The sequence below is a fragment of the Pseudophryne corroboree genome, chromosome 8 (assembly GCF_028390025.1).
Source record: "Pseudophryne corroboree isolate aPseCor3 chromosome 8, aPseCor3.hap2, whole genome shotgun sequence".
NCBI lineage: Eukaryota > Metazoa > Chordata > Amphibia > Anura > Myobatrachidae > Pseudophryne > Pseudophryne corroboree.
The window spans coordinates 473,445,541-473,462,822 of NC_086451.1; the positions used below are offsets into that span (position 1 = coordinate 473,445,541).

The 17,282-nt window shown below is 47.9% G+C and overlaps 1 long non-coding RNA gene across 1 annotated transcript in view; it reads right to left on the minus strand.

The window, feature by feature from the left end:
* Nucleotides 1–1,595: 1,595 nt before the first annotated feature.
* LOC134947982 (uncharacterized) overlaps nucleotides 1,596–17,282 on the minus strand; it is an 84,562-nt gene continuing 68,875 nt past the window's right edge. Inside the window, exons 3-6 of the long non-coding RNA XR_010182895.1 lie at nucleotides 8,331–8,394; nucleotides 4,131–4,202; nucleotides 3,960–4,054; nucleotides 1,596–2,277 (exon numbers count right to left, since the gene is read on the minus strand). This is a non-coding gene — a long non-coding RNA (uncharacterized LOC134947982). The remainder of the gene's footprint in view (nucleotides 2,278–3,959; nucleotides 4,055–4,130; nucleotides 4,203–8,330; nucleotides 8,395–17,282) is intronic.

A 17,282-nucleotide genomic window follows, 5' to 3' on the forward strand; every position in this document is an offset into this window, starting at 1 on the left:
CCCATGGAGGGTGCTCAGGCAGCTGCAGGGAACGCCGGCGCAATAGGCCAAGGAAGGACACCGGAGAAAAATTGGTCCCCAGCGAAACCTTGAGGCGCGTTCATCGAGTGGGCAGGGCCGGGCAGGTGGTAAGCCGCCACGATGGACGACTGATTCGCCACCAACTGCAGCGCCCCCGGCGGGCCAGGAGGAGTCGCCTGGAGCCCGACGACCGGGGATGATGACACGGGCAGCCGCGCAACGGGCGACCGGGGGCCCAGCCAAAAGGCCCCCGATGCGTGACTCCCAACCGGGAACCCCAGCCATGCAACCGCAGGAGGGGCGGGCGCTGCGGCAGCACCAGCCACGCCCCCTACTCCTGAAACACCCGGTAGCGCCCCCGGCACCCCATTCCCTAACTGGGTACTACAGGCCCCTCCGCAGACAGGGGTACCTGTACCCCACAAACCGTACTGGGGACAGAGGGCACCTCACCCTGCTGCCCCAGACTCATATTCCCCACTGTTGGCCCAGCCCCCCCCCCTCGCCCTCCGCAGCCCCGCCGCGGCCGCTCGACACCACGTGGGCGCCCGAGCCGCCGCTCAGAGCCGCTGTCGGGTAAGGCGGAGGAGACCCGGCGCTGCCCAGCGCGCCGGGCGAAGGAACTGTAGATGCCGCTGCAGCAGCCGGGGACGCCGGTGACCGCGGCCCGGCCGAGCCGCTCGCCCCAGCGACACGTGCAGAGCGGCCATTGGCCGTCTGCCTCGCGCTGACAGGGTAGCGGGTAGTCGTGGCCCGACTCTGCCGCGTGCCAGCCGACGCCAAAAGGAGTCTCCTAGGGGCCGCACTGCGGGAATGGGAGCGGGGGGTGCCCGCGGCCTCCACGAGGCGGGTGGGGGGAGCGGAGCGGCGCGGGCTCGGCAAACCAGGGGGAGAGGGGGAACCAATAAATACAATATAATAACATGTCACAGGAAGAATCACTGAAAAGAAAAGGGGGGAAGGGGGGGGGAGGTGCAGAACAGAAAGCTAATATACAAAGGAAAAACAGCAATGAAATTACAGTGCCAATGTACTTAACCTTCCTGGGCCATAAAATGAATGGCAAGAGGAAGTCTAGGAAAATGGCCCCCACCTATATACTATCCTAAGACCCTCCTATTAAGCTTGATGCACAACCTTCCAATCCAATAGGAAAAAACCAAAAGGGGAAACTGATCTGCCTAGCAACTGCTTAGTCACTTAACAACCAATCACAAAAAGTGGATCTCTTATATGGCCTCAGGCTTATGCAGCCTTCAGCTTATCTTAACGTAATTGAGTAGTTAAGATTTAAACATACTTTTATCAATATATATACTTAACCACTCCTGCATGTGTAATGTATGTAGCTTGATTGTGACCATGCATCTAATTTTCTTAAACAACTATTGTTAAAAGGGTAATTTAAAAAGACACATACAACTTTTGGATGTTTAACCTTGTTTTTACTTGTGAATGTGTATCAAAAGTACATTTGATATCCAATATAAAACCATTTCTGAATTGTGTACACAAAAACAACAATGCAACTAGCAAAAAAATATCAAACACTTTGAGTTTATTTAGCAGGTTATCCTCTTGAGCTGGCTGGCCCATTCACACTGGTGTCTGGTTATGTTCGGTCAGAACGTCTGGGTGGGGACGTTACAGGTGTCACTAAGGGGGTTGTGGTTGAGGAACTTGAACTTGTCTGCTCCCCTTGATGACTGAAATGTTGGGTAAGGGTTGTAAGTGTTAAATTTAAGTCTCTTGTGGCAGACATGGGGTTCTCCATGATTCCGACCATGGTGTCTTGGGTATTTTGTGTTGCAGTTATGATCTGCAAGTAGGCTTGATGGAGCCTGTGATTGTCATCTATGACTCATTGAAATGTGTCTATCATACGTTTGTTGCCTGCCCTCAATAATTCTAGGGTGTTGGCCATCCTGGTTAGTTCTGCAGTTTGTCTGCTGTTGCTTCTGGCGAGTCTTAGTATGTGATGGCCTATACTTGAAATAGATTGTGTTTGCCTTCGCAAACATTCTAAATTATTGGCTTGCTGGGAGGACCAGCTGTCCCAAAAAGCCTGGTCTTGAGCCTGTGTTCTAAGTGTGGTTGTGCTTCTGTCCTGCTCAGGTGTTTGTTGAGTGGGCGGAGTAGCAAAATGTGAGGATGTTTGGTCATTGGGTGGTATTGCAGTGAGGTTGAGGGTAAATGGTTCCTCATTGTCCGATTCATGCAGTTGTCCTGGCTGACGTGGCTGAAGAATGTTGTCGGCTGAAATGGAAAACCAGCTGTGTGTAAGTACATTTGAATACTTAATGAAGAAGATAATTTATGGTATGTTTACTAGTGTTCCTAATGTTAGTAAAATTATTGAGTGTTGATGTCACATTTTTTTTAAACTATATTTTTTTGTTTTTTCATTTTGGTCATCATTTGGCCCTCACATTTTAGGAATTAAGTATTTTGAGGACCTAATGTAAATGTTTTTTTGGGGGAATATTGATAACTAAATTTGGTTACTAAGGGGGACATGTAATAAGCAGTGATAAAAGTGGAGAAGTGAGCCAGTGGAGAATTTACCCATGGCAACCAATCAGCTGCTCTGTATACTTTAAAAGTATGCAAATTATAAATGTTACGTCAATGCTGATTGGTTGCCATGGGCAACTTCTCCACTGGCTCACTTCTCCACTTTTATCACTGCTTATTACATATCCCCCTAAGTTGCTTCCTTAAACTGTGAAAATACAATGGAGTATTATACTTAAGATTGTAATTCTATTTAACGTGGGATATAGGATATAGCTAACAATGGCCCTCATTCCGAGTTGATCGCTAGCTGCCGTTGTTTGCAGCGCAGCGATCAAGCTACAAATCGGCACTTCTGCGCAATGCGCACGCGCGACATACTTTCACAAAAGCCGATGCAGTTTTACACAAGCTCTAGCGACGCTTTTCAGTCGCACTGCTGTCCGCAGAGTGGTTGACAGGAAGTGGGTGTTTCTGGGTGGTAACTGACCGGTTTCGGGGAGTGTGTGTAAAAACGCAGGCGTGCCAGATAAAAACGCAGGAGTGGCAGGGGAAACGTAGGTGTGGCTGGGCGAACGCAGGGCGTGTTTGTGATGTCAAAACAGGAACTAAACAGACTGAAGTGATCGCAAGCTAGGAGTAAGTCTCGAGCTACTCTGAAACTGCACAATCTTTTTTTGTAGCAGCTCTGCGATCCTTTCGTTCGCACTTCTGCTATGCTAAGATACACTCCCAGAGGGCGGCGGCCTAGCGTTTGCACTGCTGCTAAAAGCAGCTAGCGAGCGATCAACTCGGAATGAGGGCCCATAACATTTCATGTGTTACCTTCTAGAAGGTGCAACATAAATGACCGGTTTATTGTGAGTTGTTAAGGCCAACATACCATCTTAAGTAGGCTAACAATCTTACTTTAATTTGTACAATGTTTGTATTATGGAAAAGTGTGTGAGTGTAAATATTGGTATTGTGTGATTGTGCCAATGAACTCATCAGGCAGGTGTGAGGAATGCGGTGACATGGGTGCTGTGGGGGCACTTCAGAGCATACTTACCTACATTTTATTTCTCCTCTCCGGGAGAAGCCCGGAGAGGAGAGGCTGCAGGTGTCTTCGGGGGGGCGGGGGGGGGGGGGGGGGGGATCTGGACTGTGACATCACTAAGCCCGCCCCACATCGGGAAATGCCGCGATTTGCGGGTCCGCGGGAAGGGGGCGGGGCTAAAATGATGCGATTTGCGTTATTTTAACCCCTTCTCCACCCGACGGACCCGCGAATGCGGGAGGTAATCTCTCCATCCTGCTCGCATCACTAGGGTGCGAGCAGGATGCGGGAGACCTGCCCACTCTTCCGTGGGTGCGGGGGGCTACCCCAAAAAACGGGAGCCTCCCGCAGCTTCCGGGAAAGTAGGTAAGTATGCTTCAGAGACCATTGAGATTCTTCGTTGTGGTGGAGGCTCTTGTGCCTCTCTTGAAGACACCTCCAGACTTCGCTTCCGCGTAGGCAATACGTGTGTGGATGGGCCTTTTAAAATACAAAAAAAAATAATAATATTAGTTCACCATTTATGTAAAAATACACCCAATGCTAATGTACTTACCAGCATCAGCACCATCCGAGGCTTCACTAACAGTGGCCAGAGGCCGAGAAGGTCTTTGTGTCTTTTTAGAGCCTGGAAAAGGAGAAGAAATATTTGTAATTAATTTGTTTAAAAGTGATAAAAACATTTTTATTTGTAAGAAAAGGTACGCTCTCAGCAGCAGGGCCCTCTTCCATCATGTGTTTTCCCGTGTCTTAATGTACTTATCTTCACAATAATACTCCCTTTGAAGGAACAAAAGCCTTAAGGGGGGTACTCACGGAGAGATCCATGCTTAAAATCTAAGCAATCTGACTAGATTGCTGAGATTTTAAGCACAGATCACTCGTGTGTAGCCCCCTCAGCGATAGCGATGCGCAGCCCCGCACATTGCTATCGCCGCTGCTAGATTGAGCCTGCATGCAGGCCAATCGATTGTCAGCCACCATGATACTTTTTAAAGTGCTGTTCACTGATGCAACTATAATTAGATACCCTGGACTAGTTCTAAATTGTTTAGAACTAGAACACACTGGCTTCATGTCTACATTTTTTCTTGAATGTGTTTTTTTGCTAAAATGAGGCCATGTGACGCAATATAAATTTTGCTTTTTAAAACTAATAAAAAAAAAAAAATCACACCATTATAATCCAAATATGATGTGTTTAGAACAATAGGCACAGCATACATTTATGTGCTGCCAACATACACAATGGAAAATGTGAAAAAAAACAAATAACATTATTGGCAAAAAAAAAAAAAAAACAGTCTGCTCACTTAAAAAAAAAAAAATTCTTCAACAATAATATATTCACAAACAAAACTTACCAGCATCTTTGGGCCGATTGGAGTCCCGTACACAAGTTGCCCTCACTACCTCAGGAGGAGTGAGGTTCTGCAGGGGTTCCTCATACTCCAGATAAGTTGCTATAAATGGCCGCCCACCTCCAGTTTCATGTGCAGACTTCGCCTCCTTTGCCATTTTAGCTTTCACACGACGCTTTATGTCATAGAAGCGCTTTCTGCACGCATGTCTCTTCTGTTTGCCTCACCAGGCCCTCACTATTGACAGCGTCAACCACCTTCTGCCACATTACTGCCTTTTTACGAGATGACACCTAAGCTGCATCTTGACCAAAAAGCTGCCGATGGTATTTCATTATCATACGAACAAGGGCCACATTCTCTGCAAAAGTGAACTTAGCATTGCGGCCTGTCTTGGTCCTGGTATGTGGCTACGGAGCAACATCACTATCACTAGAAGACCCAGGCGCTTCCTCTGCCACCTCCTCCAACTCACCCCCCTCACTACCCTCCTCCACCTCACTACCCTCCTCCACCTCGCTAACCTCCTCCACCTCACAAACCTCCTCCACCTCACCATCCTCAGTAATCTCTGACTCTGACATGCTTAGGACAAACAACACTGAACACTAAAAATAAAACAAACAAAACACACACCTCCTCTACCTCTACACACACACACACACACACACACACACACACACACACACACACACACACACACACACACACACACTGACAAGAGAATAAATAAAAAAAATACACTGACAGAGTTTATGACACACTTTCAAATAACAATACTACAATAAAGACAAGACAACTTTCAACAACAATACAACACTCAGAAATTGCAAAGCTACTAACCAAGAAACTCACCAACTCCTCACAGCATTATCTCTCTCCTCTCCACTAACTAAAGCCACGAGGTTTGGGGCGTATTTATATGGCTGCGCTTTGACACTCCCGCATATTCCACATAACCAATCACGCATCACCTTCAAAATCGAAACTAAATATGAAAACACGGCCGCAAAGTCCACAAAACACTGCCGCAAAGGAAATATACGAATCATGCGTCACAATATGTATCTTTGGCCGAATACAAACAAATTCGGCCGAAAAAGACACCCCAGAAATACGAATGACATCGACATCGTAAAATACGAATAGGACAAACACGAACGCTTAGTAAATTACCGAACACAGGGGGTAATTCCAAGTTGATCGCAGAAGGAATTTTGTTAGCAGTTGGGCAAAACCATGTGCAGTGCAGGGGGGGCAGATGTAACATGTGCAAAGAGTTAGATTTGGGTGTGGTGTCTTCAATCTGCAATCTAAATTGCAGTGTAAAAATAAAGCAGCCAGTATTTACCCTGCACAGAAACAAAATAACCCACCCAAATCTAACTCTCTCTGCACATGTTACATCTGCCTCCCCTGCAGTGCACATGGTTTTGCCCAACTGCTAACAGAGTTCCTGCTGCGATCAACTCAGAATTACCCCCACAGATTCAAAAAGTTGCACTTTTGTACGGCCGATGTCATTTAAATTCATTTTCGACTGAAATCGGTACAAATACGAATAATAGTAAATATACCCCAAGGAGAGCACTGAGTTCAAGAGAGTACTGAGCCCAAGAGTGTATTGAGTTCTGAAGAACACTCTGTCCAAGAGCGCATTAAGGGGGTCATTCCGATTTGATCGCTCACTAGCAGTTTTTAGCAGCCGTGCAAACGCTAAGCCGCCGCCCTCTGGGTGTGTATTTTAGCTTAGCAGAAGTGCGAACGGTTGTATTGCAGAGCGACTACAAAAAATTTTTGTGTAGTTTCAGAGTAGCTGAAAACCTACTCAGCGCTTGCGATCACTTCAGACTATTCAGTTCCGGATTTGACATCACAAACCCGCCCAGCGTTCGCCCAGCCACGCCTGCGTTTTTCCTGGCACGCCTGCATTTTTCCCACACTCCCTGAAAACGGTCAGTTGCCACCCAGAAACGCCCACTTCCTGTCAATCACTCTGCGGCCAGCAGTGCGACTGAAATGCATCGCTAGACCCTGTGCAAAACGACATAATTCGTTGTGCCCGTACGTCACGCGTGCGCATTGCGCCGCATACACATGCGCAGAACTGCTGTTTTTTAGCCTGATCACTGCGCTGCAAACAAATGCAGCTAGCGATCAACTCGGAATAACCCCCTAAAATCAAGAGAGGACTGAGATCAAGAGAGCAGTGAGTCCAGGAGAAAACTGGTGGTCATTCCGAGTTGATCGCACGTAGCAACTTTTTGCTGCTCGTGTAATTAACTAGACGCCGCCTATGGGGGAGTGTATTTTAGCATATGAGGGCTGCGATCGCTTGTGCAGCAATGCTATGCTAAAAAAGTTTCCTGCAAAACAAGACCACGGTCAGACTTACTTACCCTGTGCAATGGATCCAGCGACGAAGGTCCCGGGATTGACGTCAGGCATCCGCCCTCCAAACGCCTGGATATGCCTGCATTCGGATCTCCACGCCTGGAAAACAGTGAGTAGATGCCCCGGAATGCCTCCCCATCATCAATCTTCTTGCGATCGCTGCTGCGATCACTTTCAGCGCTGGTGGCATCGCTGCCCAGCGATGACCATCGCCAAGCAACAACGCACGTGCGCATTACGGGCACCGCGCAGCCGCTGTCCCTACCTATTCGCATCTCAGTGAAGAACTGTTGCGTGCGAACGGGTTGGAATGACCCACACTGTGTCCAAGAGAGCTTTGTGTCCAGTAGAGCACTGTGTCCAGGAAAGCTCAATTATGTAGCTTTCCACAGATGATGTGTGTCCCTTTCTCGGTAAGAAGGTTTTGCCAGTGGGAGCTACTCTGAGACCTTTATGAGTGTTTAGGAAAATTAAACACTTTGGGGGTAATTCCGAGTTGTTCGCTCGTTAGCTGCTTTTAGCAGCATTGCACACGCTAGGCCGCCGCCCTCTGGGAGTGTATCTTCGCTTAGCAGAATTGCGAACGAAAGATTAGCAGAATTGCGAATAGAAAATTCTTAGCAGTTTCTGAGTAGCTCGAGACTTACTCCTACACTGCGATCAGCTCAGCCCGCTTCTTTCCTGGTTTGACGTCACAAACACGCCCTGTGTTCGGACAGCCACTCCCCCGTTTCTCCAGACACTCCCGCGTTTTATCCTGGCACGCCTGCGTTTTTCCGCACACTCCCAGGAAACTGTCAGTTTCCGCCCAGAAACACCCACTTCCTGTCAATCACACTACGATCACCAGAATGATGAAAATTCTTTGTTCTGCCGTGAGTAAATCTACTAAGTTTTGAGCAAAAATACTTAGCGCATGCGCACTGCGTACCATGCGCATTTTCGCAATAACCACTCCGTTGCGAAAATCGGCAATGAGCGTTCAACTCGGAATGACCCACCTTGCCATTGGAGAGAGGTCCTTCACGGTTTTCTCTTTTGATTCATTAAGTCAGCTGATGTACCCTGGAATAGAAAGACAAAGCTTGAAGCTATTCTTATTTAAAATATTAAATACAGCTTGGTGGTGGGAATGATGGTAAGGGCGCACATGGATAGAAGGCTCTGAGCAGGAGAGGAAAGTCCATCTCTTAGAGTATTTCTCAAATTTAGAAGTACCATAAACATGTCAGAACTATCTCAGTAGCATTTGTCAGGTTGTCAGAAAACATACTGCCCTTTCTGCTAGTCTGTTGTACAGCTGTGCAATCACTTATTCAATACACCTGCAAAAAGACATGGTAGTAACGGATAATGGAAGCAATTGAAAAAAAACATAAAAGTAAGAAAGAATTGCAGGTCTCCAGAACCTATGAATATTGCAGAAATCACACCAACAAAACAAAATACTTCAGTTTCTTTTCTTTTTTTTCTTTCTGCTATTCTTGTGCCGTCTGCTACAGTTTATTTCTGTCTCAGTTCCATAATTTATAACTACCATTAGCATAAATTGACTTAAAGTGTTGGAAAACTTTTACTAGTCACTTTATTGTTTATTAGAGATGTGCACTTGAAATTTTTCGGGTTTTGTGTTTTGGTTTTGGGTTCGGTTCCGCGGCCGTGTTTTGGGTTCGACCGCGTTTTGGCAAAACCTCACCGATTTTTTTTTGTCGGATTCGGGTGTGTTTTGGATTCGGGTGTTTTTTTCAAAAAACACTAAAAAACAGCTTAAATCATAGAATTTGGGGGTCATTTTGATCCCAAAGTATTATTAACCTCAAAAACCATAATTTCCACTCATTTTCAGTCTATTCTGAACACCTCACACCTCACAATATTATTTTTAGTCCTAAAATTTGCACCGAGGTCGCTGGATGACTAAGCTAAGCGACCCTAGTGGCCGACACAAACACCTGGCCCATCTAGGAGTGGCACTGCAGTGTCACGCAGGATGGCCCTTCCAAAAAACACTCCCCAAACAGCACATGACGCAAAGAAAAAAAGAGGCGCAATGAGGTAGCTGTGTGAGTAAGCTAAGCGACCCTAGTGGCCGACACAAACACCTGGCCCATCTAGGAGTGGCACTGCAGTGTCACGCAGGATGGCCCTTCCAAAAAACACTCCCCAAACAGCACATGACGCAAAAAAAAAAGAGGTGCAATGAGGTAGCTGTGTGAGTAAGATAAGCGACCCTAGTGGCCGACACAAACACCTGGCCCATCTAGGAGTGGCACTGCAGTGTCACGCAGGATGGCCCTTCCAAAAAACACTCCCCAAACAGCACATGACGCAAAGAAAAAAAGAGGCGCAATGAGGTAGCTGTGTGAGTAAGATAAGCGACCCTAGTGGCCGACACAAACACCTGGCCCATCTAGGAGTGGCACTGCAGTGTCACGCAGGATGGCCCTTCAAAAAAATACTCCCCAAACAGCACATGACGCAAAGAAAAATGAAAGAAAAAATAAGTATTTACTTACCGATAATTCTATTTCTCGTAGTCCGTAGTGGATGCTGGGGACTCCGTCAGGACCATGGGGATTAGCGGCTCCGCAGGAGACAGGGCACAAAAATAAAGCTTTAGGATCAGGTGGTGTGCACTGGCTCCTCCCCCTATGACCCTCCTCCAAGCCTCAGTTAGGATACTGTGCCCGGACGAGCGTACACAATAAGGAAGGATCTTGAATCCCGGGTAAGACTCATACCAGCCACACCAATCACACCGTACAACTTGTGATCTGAACCCAGTTAACAGTATGACAAAACGTAGGAGCCTCTGAACAGACGGCTCACAACAATAACAACCCGATTTTTTTGTAACAATAACTATGTACAAGTATTGCAGACAATCCGCACTTGGGATGGGCGCCCAGCATCCACTACGGACTACGAGAAATAGAATTATCGGTAAGTAAATTCTTATTTTCTCTAACGTCCTAAGTGGATGCTGGGGACTCCGTCAGGACCATGGGGATTATACCAAAGCTCCCAAACGGGCGGGAGAGTGCGGATGACCCTGCAGCACCGAATGAGAGACTCCATGTCCTCCTCAGCCAGGGTATCAAATTTGTAGAATTTAGCAAACGTGTTTGCCCCTGACCAAGTAAATGCTCAGCAAAGTTGTAAAGCCGAGACCCCTCAGGCAGTCGCCCAAGATGAGCCCACTTCCTTGTGGAATGGGCTTTTTCTGATTTTGTCTGTGGCAAGCCTGCCACAGAATGTGCAAGCTGAATTGTACTACAAATCCAGCGAGCAATCGTCTGTTTAGAAGCAGGAGCACCCATCTTGTTGAGTGCATACAGGCTAAACAGCGAGTCAGATTTTCTGACTCCAGTCGTCCTGGAAACATATATTTTCAGGGCCCTGACAACGTCAAGTAACTTAGAGTCCTCCAAGTCCCTAGTAGCCGCAGGTACCACAATAGGTTGGTTCATGTGAAAAACAGAAAACACCTTAAGGAGAAATTGAGGACGAGTCCTCAATTCTGCCCTGTCAGAATGAAAAATTAAGTAAGGGCTTTTATATGATAAAGCCGCCCATTCTGACACACGCCTGGCTGAAGCCAGGGCTAATAGAATCTTCACCTTCCATGTGAAATATTTTAAGTCCACAGTGGTGAGTGGATCAAACCAATGTGACTTTAGGAAACTCAAACAACATTGAGATCCCAAGGTGCCACTGGGGGCACAAAAGGAGGCTGTATATGCAGTACCCCTTTTACAAACGTCTGAACTTCAGGCACTGAAGCCAGTTCTTTCTGGAAGAAAATCGACAGGGCCGAAATTTGAACCTTAATGGACCCTAATTTTAGGCCCATAGACAGTCCTGTTTTCAGGAAATGTAGGAAACGACCCAGTTGGAATTCCTCTGTAGGGACCTTCTTGGCCTCACACCACGCAACATATTTTCGCCAATTGCGGTGAAAATGTTTTGCGGTTACATCCTTCCTGGCTTCGACCAGGGTAGGGATGACTTCATCTGGAATGCCCTTTCAGGATCCGGCGTTCAACCGCCAAACGCAGCCGCGGTAAGTCTTGGAACAGACAAGGCCCCTGCTGGAGCAGGTCCTTTCTTAAAGGTAGAGGCCACGGTTCTTCCGTGAGAATCTCTTGAAATTCCGGGTACCAAGTCCTTCTTGACCCATCCGGAACCACGAGTATCGTTCTTACTCATCTCCTTCTTATGATTCTCAGTACTTTTGGTATGAGATGCATAGGAGGGAACACATACCATGACTGGTACATCCACAGTGTTACCAGAGCGTCCACCGCTATTGCCTGAGGGTTCCTTGACCTGGCGCAATATCTGTCTAGTTTTTTGTTCAGGCGGGACGCCATCATGTCCACCTTTGGTTTTTCCCAACGGTTTACAATCATGTGGAAGACTTCCCGCTGAAGTCCCCACTCTCCCGGGTGGAAGTTATGCTGAGGAAGTCTGCTTCCCAGTTTTACACTCCCGGAATTAACACTGCTGAGAGTGTTATCACATGATTTTTCGCCCAGCGAAGAATCCTTGCAGTTTCTGCCATTTCCCTCCTGCTTCTTGTGCCGCCCTGTCTGTTTTCGTGGGCGACTGCCGTGATGTTGTCCCACTGGATCAATACCGGCTGACCTTGAAGCAGAGGTCTTGCTAAGCTTAGAGCCTTGTAAATTGCCCTTAGCTCCAGTATATTTATGTGGAGAGAAGTCTCCAGACTTGATCACACTCCCTGGAAATTTTTTCCTTGTGTGACTGCTCCCCAGCCACTCAGGCTGGCATCTGTGGTCACCAGGACCCAGTCCTGAATGCCGAATCTGCGGCCCTTTCATAGATGAGCACTCTGCAGCCACCGCAGAAGAAACACCCTTGTCCTTGGAGACAGGGTTATCCGCTGATGCATCTGAAGATGCGATCCGGACCATTTTCCCAGCAGATCCCACTGAAAGGTTCTTGCGTGAAATCTACCGAATGGGATCGCTTTTTTAAGAAACCACCATTTTTCACAGGACCCTTTGTGCAATGATGCACTGATACTTTTCCTGGTTTTAGGAGGTTCCTGACTAGCTCGGATAACTCCCTGGCTTTCTTCTCCGGGAGAAAACATCCTTTTCTGGACTGTGTCCAGAATCATCCCTAGGAACATTAGACGTGTCGTCGGAAAAAGCTGCGATTTTGGAATATTTAGAATCCACTCGTGCTGTCGTAGAACTACTTGAGATAGTGCTACTCCGACCGCCAACTGTTCTCTGGACCTTGCCCTTATCAGGAAAGCGTCCATATTTCTTTTAGGAAGAATCATCATTTCGGCCATTACCTTGGTAAAGACCCGGGGTGCCGTGGACAATTCAAACGGCAGCGTCTGAACTGATAGTGACAGTTCTGTACCACGAACCTGAGATACCCTTGGTGAGAAGGGCAAAATTTTGACTTGTAGGTAAGCGTCCCTGATATCCAGTGACACCATATCGTCCTGGTTCGCTATCACTGCTCTGAGTGACTCCATCTTGATTTGAACCCTTGTATGTAATTGTTCAAATCTTTTAGATCTCACCGAGCCGTTTGGCTTCAGTACCACAATATAGTGTGGAATAATACCCCTTCCCTTGTTGTAGGAGGGGTACTTTGATTATCACGTGCTGGGAATACAGCCTGTGAATTTTTTCCCAATACTGCCTCCCTGTCGGAGGGAGACGTTGGTAAAGCAGACTTCAGGAACTTGTGAGGGGAAGACGTCTCGAATTTCCAATGTACACCTGGGATACTACGTGTAGGATCCAGGAGTCCACTTGCGAGTGAGCCCACTGCGTGCTGAAACTCTTGAGATGACCCCCCACCGCACCTGAGTCCGCTTGTATGGCCCCAGCGTCATGCTGCGGACTTGGCAGAAGCTGTGGAGGACTTCTGTTCCTGGGAATGGGCTGCCTGCTGCAGTCTTCTTCCCTTTCCTCTAACCCTGGGCAGATATGACTGGCCTTTTGCCCCCTGCCTTTATGGGTACGAAAGGACTGAGACTGAAAAGACTGTGTCCTTTTCTGCTGAGATGTGACTTGGGGTAACAAAAGTGGATTTTCCAGCTGTTGCCATGGCCACCAGGTCCGATGGACCGCCCCTTTATACGGCAATACTTCCATGTGCCGTCTGGAATCTGCATCACCTGACCACTGTCGTGTCTATAAACATCGTCTGGCAGATATGGACATCACATCTACTCTTGATGCCAGAATGCAAATATCCCTCTGCGCATCTCGCATATATAGAAATGCATCCTTAAAATGCTCTATAGTCAATAAAATATTGTTCCTGTCAAGGGTATCAATATTTTCAGTCAGGAAATCCGACCAAGCCCCCCCAGCGCTGCACATCCAGGCTGGGGCGATTGCTGGTCGTAGTATAACACCAGTATGTGTGTATATACTTCTTAGGATATTTTTCAGCTTCCTATCAGCTGGCTCCTTGAGGGCGGCCGTATCTGGAGACGGTAACGCCACTTGTTTTTATAAGCGAGTTGGGAAACACACCCTAAGGTGTGTTTCCCAACTCGCCCTCACTTCTGGCGGGAAAAGGTATACCTCCAATAATTTTCTATCGGAGGAAACCCACGTATCATCACACACTTTAATTTATCTGATTCAGGAAAAACTACAAGTAGATTATTCCCACCCTACATAATACCCTTATTTGTGGTACTTGTAGTATCAGAAATATGTAACACCTCCTTCATTGCCCTTAACATGTAACGTGTGGCCCTAAAGGAAAATACGTTTGTTTCTTCACCGTCGACACTGAAGTCAGTGTCCGTGTCTGTGTCTGTGTCGACCAACTGAGGTAAATGGGCGTTTTTACAAGCCCCTGACGGTGTCTGAGACGCCTGGACAGGTACTAATTTGTTTGCCGGCCGTCTCATGTCGTCAACCGACCTTGCATCGTGTTGACATTATCACGTAATTCCTAAATAAGCCATCCATTCCGGTGTCGACTCCCTAGAGAGTGACATCACCCATACAGGCAAATTGCTCCGCCTCCTCACCAACATCGTCCTCCTACATGTCGACACACACGTACCGACACACAGCACACACACAGGGAATGCTCTGATAGAGGACAGGACCCCACTAGCCCTTTGGGGAGACAGAGGGAGAGTTTGCCAGCACACACCAAAAACGCTATAATTATACAGGGACAACCCCTTATACAAGTGTTTTCCCTTATAGCATTTTCACATATGTAATCATATCGCCAAATAAGTGCCCCCCCTCTCTGTTTTAACCCTGTTTCTGTAGTGCAGTGCAGGGGAGAGCCTGGGAGCCTTCCTCACAGCAGAGCTGAGCAGGAAAATGGCGCCGTGTGCTGAGGAGAATAGGCCCCGCCCCCTAAAACGGCGGGCTCTTCTCCCGGAGTTTGTGAGATCTGGCAGGGGTTAAATACATCCATATAGCCTCAAGGGCTATATGTGATGTATTTTAGCCATAAAAAGGTATAATACATTGCTGCCCAGAGCGCCCCCCCCAGCGCCCTGCACCCTCAGTGACCGCTGGTATGAAGTGTGCTGACAACAATGGCGCACAGCTGCAGTGCTGTGCGCTACCTTATGAAGACTGAAAGTCTTCTGCCGCCTGTTTCTGGACCTCTGGACCTCTTCAACTTCGGCATCTGCAAGGGGGGTCGGCGGCGCGGCTCCGGGACGAACCCCAGGGTGAGACCTGTGTTCCGACTCCCTCTGGAGCTAATGGTGTCCAGTAGCCTAAGAATCCAATCCATCCTGCACGTAGGTGAGTTGAAATTCTCTCCCCTAAGTCCCTCGATGCAGTGAGCCTGTTGCCAGCAGGACTCACTGAAAATAAAAAACCTAAAAAACTTTTTCTAAGCAGCTCTTTAGGAGAGCCACCTAGATTGCACCCTGCTCGGACGGGCACAAAAACCTAACTGAGGCTTGGAGGAGGGTCATAGGGGGAGGAGCCAGTGCACACCACCTGATCGTAAAGCTTTATTTTTGTGCCCTGTCTCCTGCGGAGCCGCTAATCCCCATGGTCCTGACGGAGTCCCCAGCATCCACTTAGGACGTTAGAGAAAAGAGGTGCAAGATGGAATTGTCCTTGGGCCCTCCCACCCACCCTTATGTTGTATAAACAGGACATGCACACTTTAACCAACCCATCATTTCAGTGACAGGGTCTGCCACACGACTGTGACTGAAATTACGGGTTGGTTTGGACCCCCACCAAAAAAGAAGCAATTAATCTCTCCTTGCACAAACTGGCTCTACAGAGGCAAGATGTCCACCTCATCATCATCCTCCGATATATCACCGTGTACATCCCCCTCCTCACAGATTATCAATTCGTCCCCACTGGAATCCACCATCTCAGCTCCCTGTGTACTTTGTGGAGGCAATTGCTGCTGGTCAATGTCTCCACGGAGGAATTGATTATAATTCATTTTAATGAACATCATCTTCTCCACATTTTCTGGAAGTAACCTTGTACGCCGATTGCTGACAAGGTGAGCGGCGGCACTAAACACTCTTTCGGAGTACACACTTGTGGGAGGGCAACTTAGGTAGAATAAAGCCAGTTTGTGCAAGGGCCTCCAAATTGCCTCTTTTTCCTGCCAGTATAAGTACGGACTGTCTGACGTGCCTACTTGGATGCGGTCACTCATATAATCCTCCACCATTCTTTCAATGGGGAGAGAATCATATGCAGTGCCAGTAGACGACATGTCCGTAATCGTTGGCAGTTCCTTCAGTCCGGACCAGATGTCAGCATCAGCAGTCGCTCCAGACTGCCCTGCATCACCGCCAGCGGGTGGGCTCGGAATTCTGAGCCTTTTCCTCGCACCCCCAAATGCGGGAGAATGTGAAGGAGGAGATGTTGACAGGTCGCGTTCCGCTTGACTTGACAATTTTCTCACCAGCAGGTCTTTGAACCCCAGCAGACTTGTGTGTGCCGGAAAGAGAGATCCAAGGTAGGTTTTAAATCTAGGATCGAGCACGGTGGCCAAAATGTAGTGCTCTGATTTCAACAGATTGACCACCCGTGAATCCTTGTTAAGCGAATTAAGGGCTCCATTCACAAGTCCCACATGCCTAGCGGAATCGCTCTGTGTTAGCTCCTCCTTCAATGTCTCCAGCTTCTTCTGCAAAAGCCTGATGAGGGGAATGACCTGACTCTGGCTGGCAGTGTCTGAACTGACTTCACGTGTGGCAAGTTCAAAGGGCAGCAGAACCTTGCACAACGTTGAAATCATTCTCCACTGCGCTTGAGACAGGTGCATTCCACCTCCTATATCGTGCTCAATTGTATAGGCTTGAATGGCCTTTTGCTGCTCCTCCAACCTCTGAAGCATATATAGGGTTGAATTCCACCTCGTTACCACTTCTTGCTTCAGATGATGGCAGGGCAGGTTCAGGCGTTTTTGGTGGTGCTCCAGTCTTCTGTACGTGGTGCCTGTACGCCGAAAGTGTCCCGCAATTCTTCTGGCCACCGACAGCATCTCTTGCACGCCCCTCTCGTTTTTTAAATAATTCTGCACCACCAAATTCAAGGTATGTGCAAAACATGGGACGTGCTGGAATTTGCCCATATTTAATGCACACACAATATTGCTGGCGTTGTCCGATGCCACAAATCCACAGGAGAGTCCAATTGGGGTAAGAGGTTTTCAGCTGTGTGCGTATTCTGGAAACCGGTGATACAAAGCGTAGCCTGCCTAGGAAAGAGTTGGCGTTTGCGAGATGCTGCTACTGGTGCCGCCGCTGCTGTTCTTGCGGCGGGAGTCCATACATCTACCCAGTGGGCTGTCACAGTCATATAGTCCTGACCCTGCCCTGCTCCACTTGTCCACATGTCCGTGGTTAAGTGGACATTGGGTACAACTGCATTTTTTAGGACACTGGTGAGTCTTTTTCTGACGTCCGTGTACATTCTCGGTATCGCCTG